We start from the raw sequence: 12,141 nt of genomic DNA, 5'->3' as shown, positions 1-12,141 counted from the left end.
GATTCTGTGGAAAGATAGGAAGGGGCAAGAAATGGATGAAGATTTCCTTATAGAATTTGTCCATTTTTTAATATATCGCTTATTTTAGACAACTGACTGAACCAAGTTCCTCATTAAAGTGTATGAGCAGGCCCAGTCTGTCTGCCTTGTGCCTTGGCTGCACTGTGATCACTGATTTTTCCAACTCTGCTGATTCTTTGCTGGATTTCTGCTAAGACAATTTAGGTTTCTTCCTTCTTCAAGCTAATTTTTGTTCTTGTTTTGATCTGACTTTCGTACATTTGCTTTCTGACAAACATGACTCAGAATGTAGGCAATGCTTTTGATGTAAAGATTGGTCAGATAAGAAGAAATAATTTATTTTTAAAAATGCATTTCAATTGCATAATCTCTTTGTGTCAGTCTAAATGCTGACATACATATCCATATTTTTGCTTCTCATAATGAGATAGCATTTACATATATTTTCATATATTAGTTTCCTAATTCTTACTCTTCTGTGAGTTATCAGTTTTATGCACGTTTAAATAATTAAGCTGTTACATGCAGAGTAATTAGCTTTGTAAAACATCTACATTCATGGAAATGCAAAAGTTTTAAGGCAATATACTATTTACAATGCAAGCAAGTGAGGAAAAAATTACAAGCAGCAGACAAAATTAAAACACAGAAAAATATTTGATAGCTGCAGTAAGAGTAGCAAACACTTGGTAAATTAGTAAAAGATTCAAAATTTCAAACTAGTAAAGCTTGCTTTGAAGTCAAAGAAACCAGCAGATCAGGTGAAATACAGAAAAATAACCCCAAAACCTTTTAAGATGGAATATAGCAGAAAAGAGCAGTTTGTAATGCAATCTTTTGTCAGAGAGAAGCGAGCAGGTGAGCTGCTCAGCTTTGCACCCCAAGGAGCTGACCCATGAGCAGGGACAATCCCCAGCTCCCTGCTGCAGTCCAGTGCCACTCTGGCTATTCTCTTAACTTCCATAATGAGTCAAAACCAACAAAAAGCCCACAACGGAAGTCGAAAAAAAACACAGGGAGTGGTGTTGAAAAGTGAGGTTTGGACTTAATTCTTCTGTATTTCACACGTGATTTATTTCAGATGACATTAGAGAGATGATTTCTTGGCCTCACTGAAGTCACTGAAAGTTTTGCTCGGAGGCTTTGGATATCAATTTTTTAAGGCAAAACATGGAGGAATCAGTGGTGGTTGATCCCATGGAGTCTATGGCTCTGAAATGATCCTTCCCCCCAGCTTTTTATAACTACCAATGGTGCTGTAATAAATGACTTCTACAGTTTCAATATTTGTGTTACAATAGAGCTCTTATTTTTTTTTTTTTTTCAAAACAGTGAGGAACAATCTAGGATGAAATATTATATTGGAGAGCAAAATCAGGATTTTAACTCATGGGAGGGTAGGATTACACCATTCATTTTTCCGTCTCACTCTTTGTATTGGTATAGGGTTCTATGGGAATTAAAGTCTAAAACAGAGTTATATTTTCTCATATGAGAAACAATTTAACAGCCTTTTTTCTCAGAAGTCTTAAGTAATCAATACTTGATTATATGGAATATGATTTATAATTTGAAAGCTGTAACTATTTATGTAATCTAACCAGTTTTGTCTTGATTCTTGTGTGGTAGTCCTACAAGTTCATCAGGCTTCCCCCTCACATCTGAGTTGAAATATCCTCTATTCTGCAGTAGTAGTTGGAACATGGACTCAGTGAAACCAGCATCACTTCTGGACAGTATCTCCTGATAATTCTGCGATTAGTTTCGTAGCTCCTGCAGAAGTTCCCCTATTTTCATAGCTTTAGAGCTCTCATATGTGCTAATGATGGAGGACCTGAGCCTCTTCTGCTACTTTTCCTTAAATATCACACCAGAGGGTTTACAGGGAAGGTGTTTTTAGACAATTCAGTAGTGATAGCAGAACACAGTGCAAAAGCAACCCACATTTGACAACTCTGGTAGCATTCAGCATTAGATCAGCTCATTTTTTGCAAAACCTAATGTATTGTTATTATCTTCAGGGCCAAATTTTGTAGTTCTTTCACATGTGAAGCTGTCTCTGATCTGGAAAGATGAATAACAGTAGCAATATATCTTCATTCTGATTTCCTTGGCTTCAGTTTTCCTAATTTTTCCCTCAGTCCTTTCTACCTTGTCATTCCCAAGAGTTATCTCATAATGTGCTACTTCATCAGATGCCTTTTTATGTATGCTAATCTACAAAAGCACAACTGTAAAATGTTATGGCAGGATGCTGCATTTACCAGCCAGTAATTAACTCATGTTCAAGACTAAGCACAGCCAGTTTTTGTATGGAACTTTTTTCCATGGCACAGTATGGCACTGGAGGACAATATGAAGTTAAAAAAAATAAACACTGAAGACTGACGGAGAAAGTTGTGTTTTGTTTTCCTTGGAATGCATTAGGCACAAACACATTCCTGGGAAATTGAGCATCCCAGTGAGAACAGGAGAGTGCCATGAGCAGGGAAGGTCCTGCCCAGGTTTCCATCTCAGCAGGCTGAGTGAGAAGGAGAAGGACAGCTGAGCAGGGAATGGATATCTGAAATTTCCAGGGAAGTGCTGACATGGCCAGAATTACAATCTGGCCCCGAGTCTTGCTTTTTTCATGGAGATTACAGAACTCAGTAGACCTTACGTAGGTCTCATTTCTGTTAATTAACAGTTTTATAACACATCTGAGGGACCACAGGCTGGCAGAATTTCCTAACGCACTTCCATTTATGCACAAGCATATTGGTATTTCAGATTAATGATCCAGAAGTAGTAATTATGGTTTTATAATAGTTTTTGATGAGATATCAGCTCTCTTTCAAAGAGTCATTTGTATGACTAGATAGAAACGAGACAGTGACTTTTGAATACAATTTCCCAAACAACGACCATAGTACTGCTCTACTCACTGCAGCCTGTGTTGCATTTACCATGGATATCTTTTGTTCTTAATGAATTCAGTCTGGGGCTTTTATGACGTTGTTTTTTTTTTTTCTCAAGAGATTGATTTTTCTGAAAATGCACTGAAAACCATGCAAATCCTTTTACATTTATTTAGGACATGAGAATATATACAATAAATTGGTAGCAGACTTGTTGCCTACGTGCTGTACAGTTGATGTTCACTAAGGCAAAATGGGCAAAGGTGGATTACCACTATACAAATACTTCTACCATTGTTCTTCTGGATATGTAGTTCAAGTTGGCTTTGTTTAACTCCTACAAACAATTGGAAATTACATTTTAATCACTTTAAGGTTTGCAGAATCTGAACTTCAAATATTCGCATTTAGAATGTCCAGGTGCTTAGATGATATTCAAGCTATATAGAATCCAGAAATACTTGTCAGCATGGGATTAGTATATTGCTGTGCCAGAGCAAAGATACAAGGCCAATTAAATGGATCAGATCAATGCCTGACAGCACCTTGTCCATCTTGAGAGATTACAGGACAAAGGTAATGGCTTCAGACTGAAACAGGGTGGGTTCAGATGAAATATGAGGAGAAAAATCCTCCCCTGGGAGGTGAGGAGGCTCTGGCACAGGTGCCCAGAGCAGCTGGGGCTGCCCCTGGATCCCTGGCAGTGCCCAGGGTTGGACACTGGAGCTTGGAGCAGCCTGGGACGGTGGGAGGTGTCCCTGCCGTGGCAGATGGGGCACTGGGTGGGCTTCAAGGCCCCTTCCAACCCAAACCATCCTGGGATTCTGTGAACACGCACAAGTGTTCCTTAACGTAAGGAGAGAAATATAAGTGCAAACTCTACAAAGGAGGTCCTTCTGTACATTAGTTCTAGAAAGAACTGATCAAATGAGGAAAATGGGGGAGAAGGGACTGTAGGCTGTAACATGAATTATTTTAGAACAGTGAAGACTCCTAGATAGCCTTTGTCCATTTGTCCATTTCCAGTGTTTTGAAATGTTTGATTGCAAATTAAAAATCACAATATTTTTGTCAGATTGTCATTTGTTTTTGGAGACAAATATTTGAAATGAACTCCATGTCACTAAATCTCACTTCAGCTCCATGTGCTCTGCTAATGTGCAACAGGAAGAGATGGAATGACTGCAGCTATGATGCTGAGAACTCTTTATCCACACTATCCCATTTCATGAATTTAACTCCAATCTTCAGTTTGACCCAAGTCTGGTCCTCTGGACTGAACCACAGGAAAGAGCTGGAGGACACCAGGTGTGGGCAGGCACCACATTTGCTGCTTTGAAGTCATTCAACAGGAATCTAGTTCATTTATTCTGTTTGCTCCATGGTGTAAATGGGGCATGGTGGGCTGGGACTGTTTGTTTTGTTTGCAAAGCAAGTCAAACTAAAGTGGCAACTTGTTCATTCTTAGCTGTCTTTTATCAAAATCTTCTTTTATTACCTAGCTTGCTGCTGATCCTACACTTATAATTAAAAAAAAAAAAAAAAAGGAATCTTACACTTTTAATGTGCTTAATTTACAATATAACCACACTTATTTTCATTGATTTAGTAAAATGGGAACAGCCTTCAGAGAGAAGGAAAGCTCCGTTTGAATGTTCTGAACAGCCTATCAATCCATTTGCTGGGTATGGGACAATGTGATGTCACTTAAACCAAATGATGATCTGGGGGGTGCTTTGTCTGAGATGGGGTGCTGTGTCCCAGACTCTGTGTGCAGCTGGTGGGTGGCCAGGAGATGCGTCCACACCCAGCATTCCCAGCTCAGAATGTTCCTGGAGCCCTGTCTCAGTCCTGGGAGGAAGGCAGAGCCTCCTCTCCCTCCCAGCCCATCCTGCTGTGACAGAGCTTTGGCAGCTGGGTGCTTCCATGGCTCAGCTACAGGAATTCCCTTCCCATTCAGCATTGCTGGAGCTCCAAGGAGGGTGGTGGTCCTGCTCAGCCACAGAGCTCCTGCCTCAAGTGTCCTGGTGCTGCTTTGGAGGCTCCTGTGGGATGACCCCCATGGATGGGAAGAAGCTGGAGGCCCCCTTGGAACAGGGACTGGTAATTTGCTTTCTATTTTACTTTGGAGTTACATTTCTCTCCCATTCAGAGCAAGGCTACCAGCAACTTTATTGATGCTGTAAACCTCCAAATGAAGCAAGTAATATAATGATGTACTTACTGAAAACTTTCTTGGAAAAGTAAACATTCCTCTTGATTATTGGACAATTTTAACCTGCTCAGGGAACAGTCCATTCCTTATTGATCCATGGGCAGCTGAAACAGTATCATACTGCTTGATTGGTTTTGCATTTTAACCATATTTTTACTTTACCTATTAATTGGTCCCTATCATATTCTAGAAGATTTTAGAAGCTAATGATTTTTTTTTTTTGGTATAACAATAACAGCTTTTCATATTCTCACACCTAAATTGCAGTCTTTCTTAACTTAAGTAACTAAAACATAGAAGTTACTTTGTTGTTGCCAAAGACAGATGAAATGCAAATGTCAATCACTTGGTGGGCAACTGCTAAACAATCCTTGCCTACTGAGTATTGGGAATACAAAACTTCACTGGGAAATTTGCAGTCTGTGCAGCAAGACTCTGCTCTGTGAAAAAGCTCTGCTTCTTTTCCTTTTTATTTTGTTAGCCACTTTACAGTAGAATTTGAGTCACTTAGTGGGTAAATAAATAAGTTCATTCTAAATTCATTGCCTACCACAAGCTTTGCTGAAGTTTACAGTCCTTAAAAAAGTCAATTCTCAATTACTTGGAAGACCAGCACTGTCCTTGGAAGTGCAGCAAGATGTAATTTTCCAAAGCAGAGCAGTTTCACCAATGATATGCCATGCAAATAAATAAATAAATAGATATACTTAATCAGGAGTCCAGTGCTGTGCTTCCAGAAAGTGAGGGGATGGAAAGGACACAGTAAGGGTAACCCCATTCAGGCAGCAGCCAAAATATTTTTTGATTTTTAGAGAATGGGGTAGGATACCTTGTGTTCCAATGAACTATTTCTGCAACTTACTGCTGGTAATGGCCCTTCAATGTGTCCCTGGGGTTGTAAAAAAGGCAGAAGAGTTTGGAGGAATACTTCAGATTTGTCTCACTGAATGCACTTGGGAGAATTCTTTTTGCCTCCCTTGCAATGTTTGGCTCGGAACCATTTCATGTGGAAAAAGGTTTCTTGCTCACATTTTATTTGCATACCTAAACTTATCATTTGGGGAAATTGAGAGTAATTGCAACATTTACCACCTTAACAGCTAAAGGATTAGTGATTCTGGGAACTCAAAGCCTTGCAGTGAGCCAGGACACCAGTAAGTGGGATATTACAATAGCTCCTGTATCAGTTATCCAACAGCAGTGTGGACACTGTGGATTTGGAGATATCTTCTATGACTAAAGCAGGAGTTATTTGTCCTTGGCTGTATTTGAGTTTCCCATAAAAATTTGCTGGTTTGTGGAAATCTATGCTGAAGAGATAGCACTGCATTTGGAATGGCTCTAGGATGTGAACTCTGGTGGTTGTATTTCCATTAGTTCACAAACCCAACAAAAGAGGTTCTATTTTTAAGAATTCATCTCGGCTCCCGGAATGATGAATCTGCTATCTCTGCCCTGTGTATGTAATTCCTCTCTGAAGTCACTCTGGGTTTCTCAAACTCATTTTTTAGAAGGACTTGACTGCAATTCCTTTGTTTGGTTTCAGCTGCATTTTGCTGAAATTCAGATTCATAGATAGCAATGTGCATGCATTTCAGCACTGAATCTCTCTGCAGAAATATTTCCTTTATTTATCATCCTTGGAAACACCGTCTTTCAGTAACAGCTTTTCTGACTGGTTTCCAAACCACATTTTTATTCATCTGGTTGTGATACAGCGACCCACAAAAATCACGGCAGTTTCTCTTCTACAGAGAAGGGCGCAGCTTTGCAAAGGAAATGGGCACAGCTGGAGCAGCAGAAGTTGCATGCTAACAACAGCACAATGTGAGGCGCTGCTGAGGACCCAGGAACTTGGATTTCCTGTGATACAGATCCAGCCTGTGTGAGTCTTTAACATAAAAATCATCCACATTGCACAGTGCTTCCCAAAGTGGGCAGAAAGGCCCCAGTGCTATGACTCAGGCACACAGGTTTTCCCCATTTCCCATTTCCCTGGAGCTCTGTGTGGGTCGGGATGTGGCTCAGGCAGGTTTTCCACATTTCCCAGTGCCTGGAGCTCCACGTGGCTCTGGATGCCACTCTGTACCTATATTCCCTCTGAAATGGAAATATCCTGAAAATATCAGCTCTTGCTGAGCGATCAGCCAAAACAGCAGCTCATGGCAGCTCAGATCGAACAGCACTAAACCTGAAGTGGTTACTATTGAAAAATATGCCTCATAAGAAAGCAAAATAAATCAGTATAGGATTATATTATTAAAATAATCAAGAGAAATCAGACATGGGGGAAAAGGTAGGAAATTATAAGGAATTATCATCAATCAAAAAAATGAAGAGCAGCAACTGAAAGTTAACTGGTTCAAATTTAGCTTGAGGAGGAAATTTTACAGTGAGTGCAAAATCTTTACCTGCATCAACATTTTTTGGCATTCAGCCTGGTGTAATAATCGTAAGTAAACTCCAGGAAAGGTAACACTGCAGCAATGTTAATAGCCATGTAGAGATTCCAAGCTTTGACTACATTTTTATATCAGAATATTCTTTTCCTGAAAAGGTGTATTCTTTCATTTTGAAGTCTATGAGTTGCTAAAGAGAAGCTATGCTTTGCCAAATAACTAGAAGCTCTCTAAGTGTTAGTTTGGAATAACTTGTGTATGTTACAAATATAATGCAAAAACCTCATAGATTTTAGGCTACTTTACCCTAATTTATAATCTGACACTTTGTTCTAGAGCTTCGGGAAGTAGTAAGAAAATTTACAGAAATTAGAAGAAAGTAGGCACAGCAAATATTGATTAACTGAAAGGTTAATATGTAAAATATTGAGGATAAAGTAAACTAAATGTTCACTTAAAAGTTCTAGAACATGCAGAAGGGTATAAGAGCTGAGAAAGTTCTGAAGAAGGCATGGAGCAGGAAAAACATTCTACAGAAATTTTGTTGTGCTGTCTGATGGGAGCCATGAAGGGCACTCCCATGAAGGGTAGATAGAAATGCTGTAATTTTTCTCTTCAGTACTATTAAAATTTTCTCAAATCATATTTTTAGTTGGGCTTCAAAGGTTATCTTGGGTATTTATGGCTATTTCCCCTCCATACATTCAAATACGTCCCTACATGGATTCACATCTTCCCTAAAGTCTGTACAAAGTAAAAAGGAGAATATAATGAATGGATATGGGCTATAAACCTTGCAATGGTTCCAATTTGCACCTCCAACTTTATTGTGCTTTTACAGACTGTTCTGTATGTATGACAGAAAGGTTGTTTTGAAGGCAGGAAATACGAGGAAGGAGAAATAAATGTTTTGAAGAAACACTTAAGAGCTAAATGAGTTAAAGAATTTGCTTACTGTTCCTTCAGGTGACAGCATTTGCTTCCAAGAACTAAGACTACTGGAGTTACATGGACGTTTTCATTTCCTCAGGATATTTAAGTTACCCAAAGTGCGGCCATCCAAGTTCAGCAAGCCATGAAGTCCATCCTGTGAAGAGCTGACTTAGTGCTCTACAAGGCCATATTTCTGGCTCTCTGAGTGCAGGAAAAATGGTCCCAAAGAAAGGTCCTGGTTCAGCAAGTTGCACAGCAGCACCAATTTCATGATCTAATAATCTGCACACAGATCCACTGTGCACCTTTCCCGTTGTTTGGTGCAAGCCCCAGTGCAGATGTTGATCTATCACCTGTCTCACACTCTGATTCAGGTCCTGTGTCCTGCTAGGGCAGCTCTGATCCTCCCATGTCTGACCAGGAACCAAATAAAAACTCATTTATTGCTGGTGGGGCCCAATTGCTAACGCCAAATAGAAGAGATGAGAAAGGTTGTCACTTTTTGCAGCAGGGATGACACTGAGAACACTCTCACAAAAGGAATAGAGGAGAATTTGAGGTGTTTTGAAATCATGTTGCTATCATTCACTACTTTTCCATTGAAATCTTTCTCAGAAGTATAAAAATATTAACTGGAGTGTCCTCAGAGGTAAAACATAGTGAATTACTTGAAATCAACAGCCACCAGTTTAAATGCACATATAAGACTGCATTGCCCAAACTTTCAGAAGGGGAAGGAATTTCTGGTGAGTGGATGTGGGAGGCTGCAATTGTAGCTCTGCTGGAGGCATTAATCTCTCTGCCTGACTAGTCAGGATCTGAGACAGTGCCCTAGCTGTGACTTACACCCAGGGGTTTTGACACCTTTGGATACAGGCATCAAAAACTAATTCTAAGTCAGACTTCCCAGAATTTATAAAAAAAATATTTATTCAGTGTGTTCCTAGTTTAATTTTCTTAAAATTACATCTTGGCTATAGGCAAAACACTTATTCACTTCCAATTTTTAATTTTAACTGTATCTCTCCCAATTTGGATCCAATGTTAACGTTGAAATCCTTTGTTACCTTCATTAAAAATTTTCCATAGATTTGCTAGTTTTCTTGTTCTCTGCTGACAATCTCATTATTGCTATAAAAACATGTTATCTCTGCTTCCAAATTCTATTTTCTTTACATAAAATGTAAATTGTCTTACATATAAATGTCTTAAATGAAAGATCCAAATTGGTAACACAAAAGAAGGGTAATAGCACCCAATAATTCTGCTTGCACTGAAAAGACAAACAAGTGGTTTACACAGGTGTCCATCAAAGATCTGCTTGGATGTGATTAAGAAAGATTGACTTTTAGCATGTAACATGATTTTATTTAGTGATCTCTCATGATAAAACCCAGGAAGGTTTGTTTGGAAATAACAATTAAACCCACATGCCTTTAATGCAGCCTAAACCAGGTTGGCTGTCTTTGAGGAGCGTGACAGGAGCAGAGTTTGAAGGCAGCAGGGTTCAGTGTTGAGGATTCAAATACCAGAGCTGAGGAGTTGAGTGCACATTTCCATTATTCTGATTAGCCACTGCAGGATTAAATACACTTTCAGAGCCCCCATCTGTATTCTCAAACAGGAATTACAGCACTGTGCACAAAGTGTACAGGACAATGCAATGGCCTGTCAGCAGTATTAATTCCCACCATTACAGCTATTTGGCTTTGCTTGGGTTCTTAATGGTATTTAAACAAATGCAGTTGTCTCCCCCTGCTTTCATGTGATTTTTCCTTCTGCAAAAGGCCCTTTTGTTTAAAAACCTCCCTGATGGTTACAGAACACACATATTTATTATTCAGATGGTTCATTTATTAAGAATAAATAATTTAGGTCAATTTTCTTCTGTTTAATTAAGACATTAGCAGTTGCAGTGTATATGGGAAGCAATGTTTATATTTATATTCATTTCTCAGGCTGTTTTGTTCTGCTTGATGGCCATGATGCTTATTTATTGAAAGTTCCTGACCTGCAGACGTCTGCAGAAATGCTTGCAAATTTCTACACAGGCAATGGCCCCTGTGGTAGAGTAGCAAAATGCTGCCTCATTCTCTTCATGTCCTCGGATGTCCAAGGCGAGTTTAAAGACATGCAGCAAGAGCAAACAATCAAGATGGCCCTAAGCCTACTTCATGTTTGTTGGGAGGAAACATAAATTACATCATTGCTATTCCTCCTGCATTTGGCACACAGCAAAACCATTATTTTATACTCACCAGCAACCCCAAAATCTACTTCCATTCTATTGGAAACTTATTTTTCTATCCTGTGACTGCAATAGCAAACTTCCATATATCAGAGAAAATGCATGTTCTGTAATGTTTTACTTTAAATACATTTCCTTCTTTAAAATTAGACTTATGCTCCTTTTCCTTTTTTTTTTTTTTTCTCCAACATAAAAATATGCTGCCATTTTTTCTTGGGTAGTATGTAAACATCTCCTAAATGTGATCTTATCTAGATTCCTGTACCTTAGCTGATTGGTTATTTCTAACTATACATTAAAATTGTTAGAATCATGACTATAGGCACCCAATCAGGTTATGTGCTTCCCATTTTTGGCGTTACACAAACATGTCTTAAAACAAAATTGTGAAGAACTTTAAACTGTAGACTCTGATGATACAACCAGTGCTGCAATGGGGTTTGCTGTAGGATCTGAATTATGTGTATTTACATACTGAATTCTTTTCAGTATGTAAATTCTTTTCTATGGATGACAAAGTACCTTTTAATGTTAAAACAGAGTCATATGATTTCCTTTATTTTTGTTGTTTCTGTTATTTTTTAACTAATGGAGTGTAATGCACTTAACAGTAGAGTACCCCACTTTATACCTGAACATTACTGCTAAATTCTCTCTTCTGTGTTACTTAGAAAATCTAATATTCACCTTGATATTAAAGGCTTTTATTCGGAAAACATGAACATCCCAACAGTTAAAGCTCCCAGCTAAATGTCCCGATATATGATGATGACCTTGGAGCAACCCCGATTTCTTCAGCAAATTCTGCCTGTCAGGGTTAAATCCTGGCCTCCAGCAATATCTTGAATTCATGCTAGGGAAATTATGATAAAAATAATCTTTACATCTGAAACTCAAATGGATCTTTCTGATTGACTGGCTCTGGTGCCAGGTCTGTGTCAATAATTCGTAGGGAATGCATGGCTGTGACCTTTTCCCCCTTGTTTTAGAATTTCTATTTTACAGGACCAATAAACCACGTCAGGAGAAAGTGGCGGTTCTAGACATGTGAATGGATGGATCTCAGGTCAGAGGTAATCCTTCAGCATGCTCCTCTTTGGGAATAAAGAATACATCTCCCTGCTGCAATGGTTCTGTCAAAAATGTATGCAAGGAAAAATTGAAGGACACACTCTTTCAGTTAAGCAATGATTAGAAAGAAAGAATAAAATGACTGAAGGATTTTCCACTAGCTTTCTCAAGCCCCGATGACGGCTGTAGGGGTTAATGGACACACTGGGTTGCAAGTCAGCATTAAATAGAAGAGGTAAAGGCAATTACCTATTATAAATTCCTGCACAGTGCCCTATCATCATTACTGTTTGTAAACCTTTCTATCCATCTACATCCATCTCCTGTATGAGACACCAGCAGAAGACTGCAGAACAC

The sequence above is a fragment of the Lonchura striata genome, chromosome 9 (genome assembly GCF_050655825.1).
Source record: "Lonchura striata isolate lonStrDom1 chromosome 9, ASM5065582v1, whole genome shotgun sequence".
NCBI lineage: Eukaryota > Metazoa > Chordata > Aves > Passeriformes > Estrildidae > Lonchura > Lonchura striata.
This window is presented reverse-complemented; position numbering follows the sequence as displayed.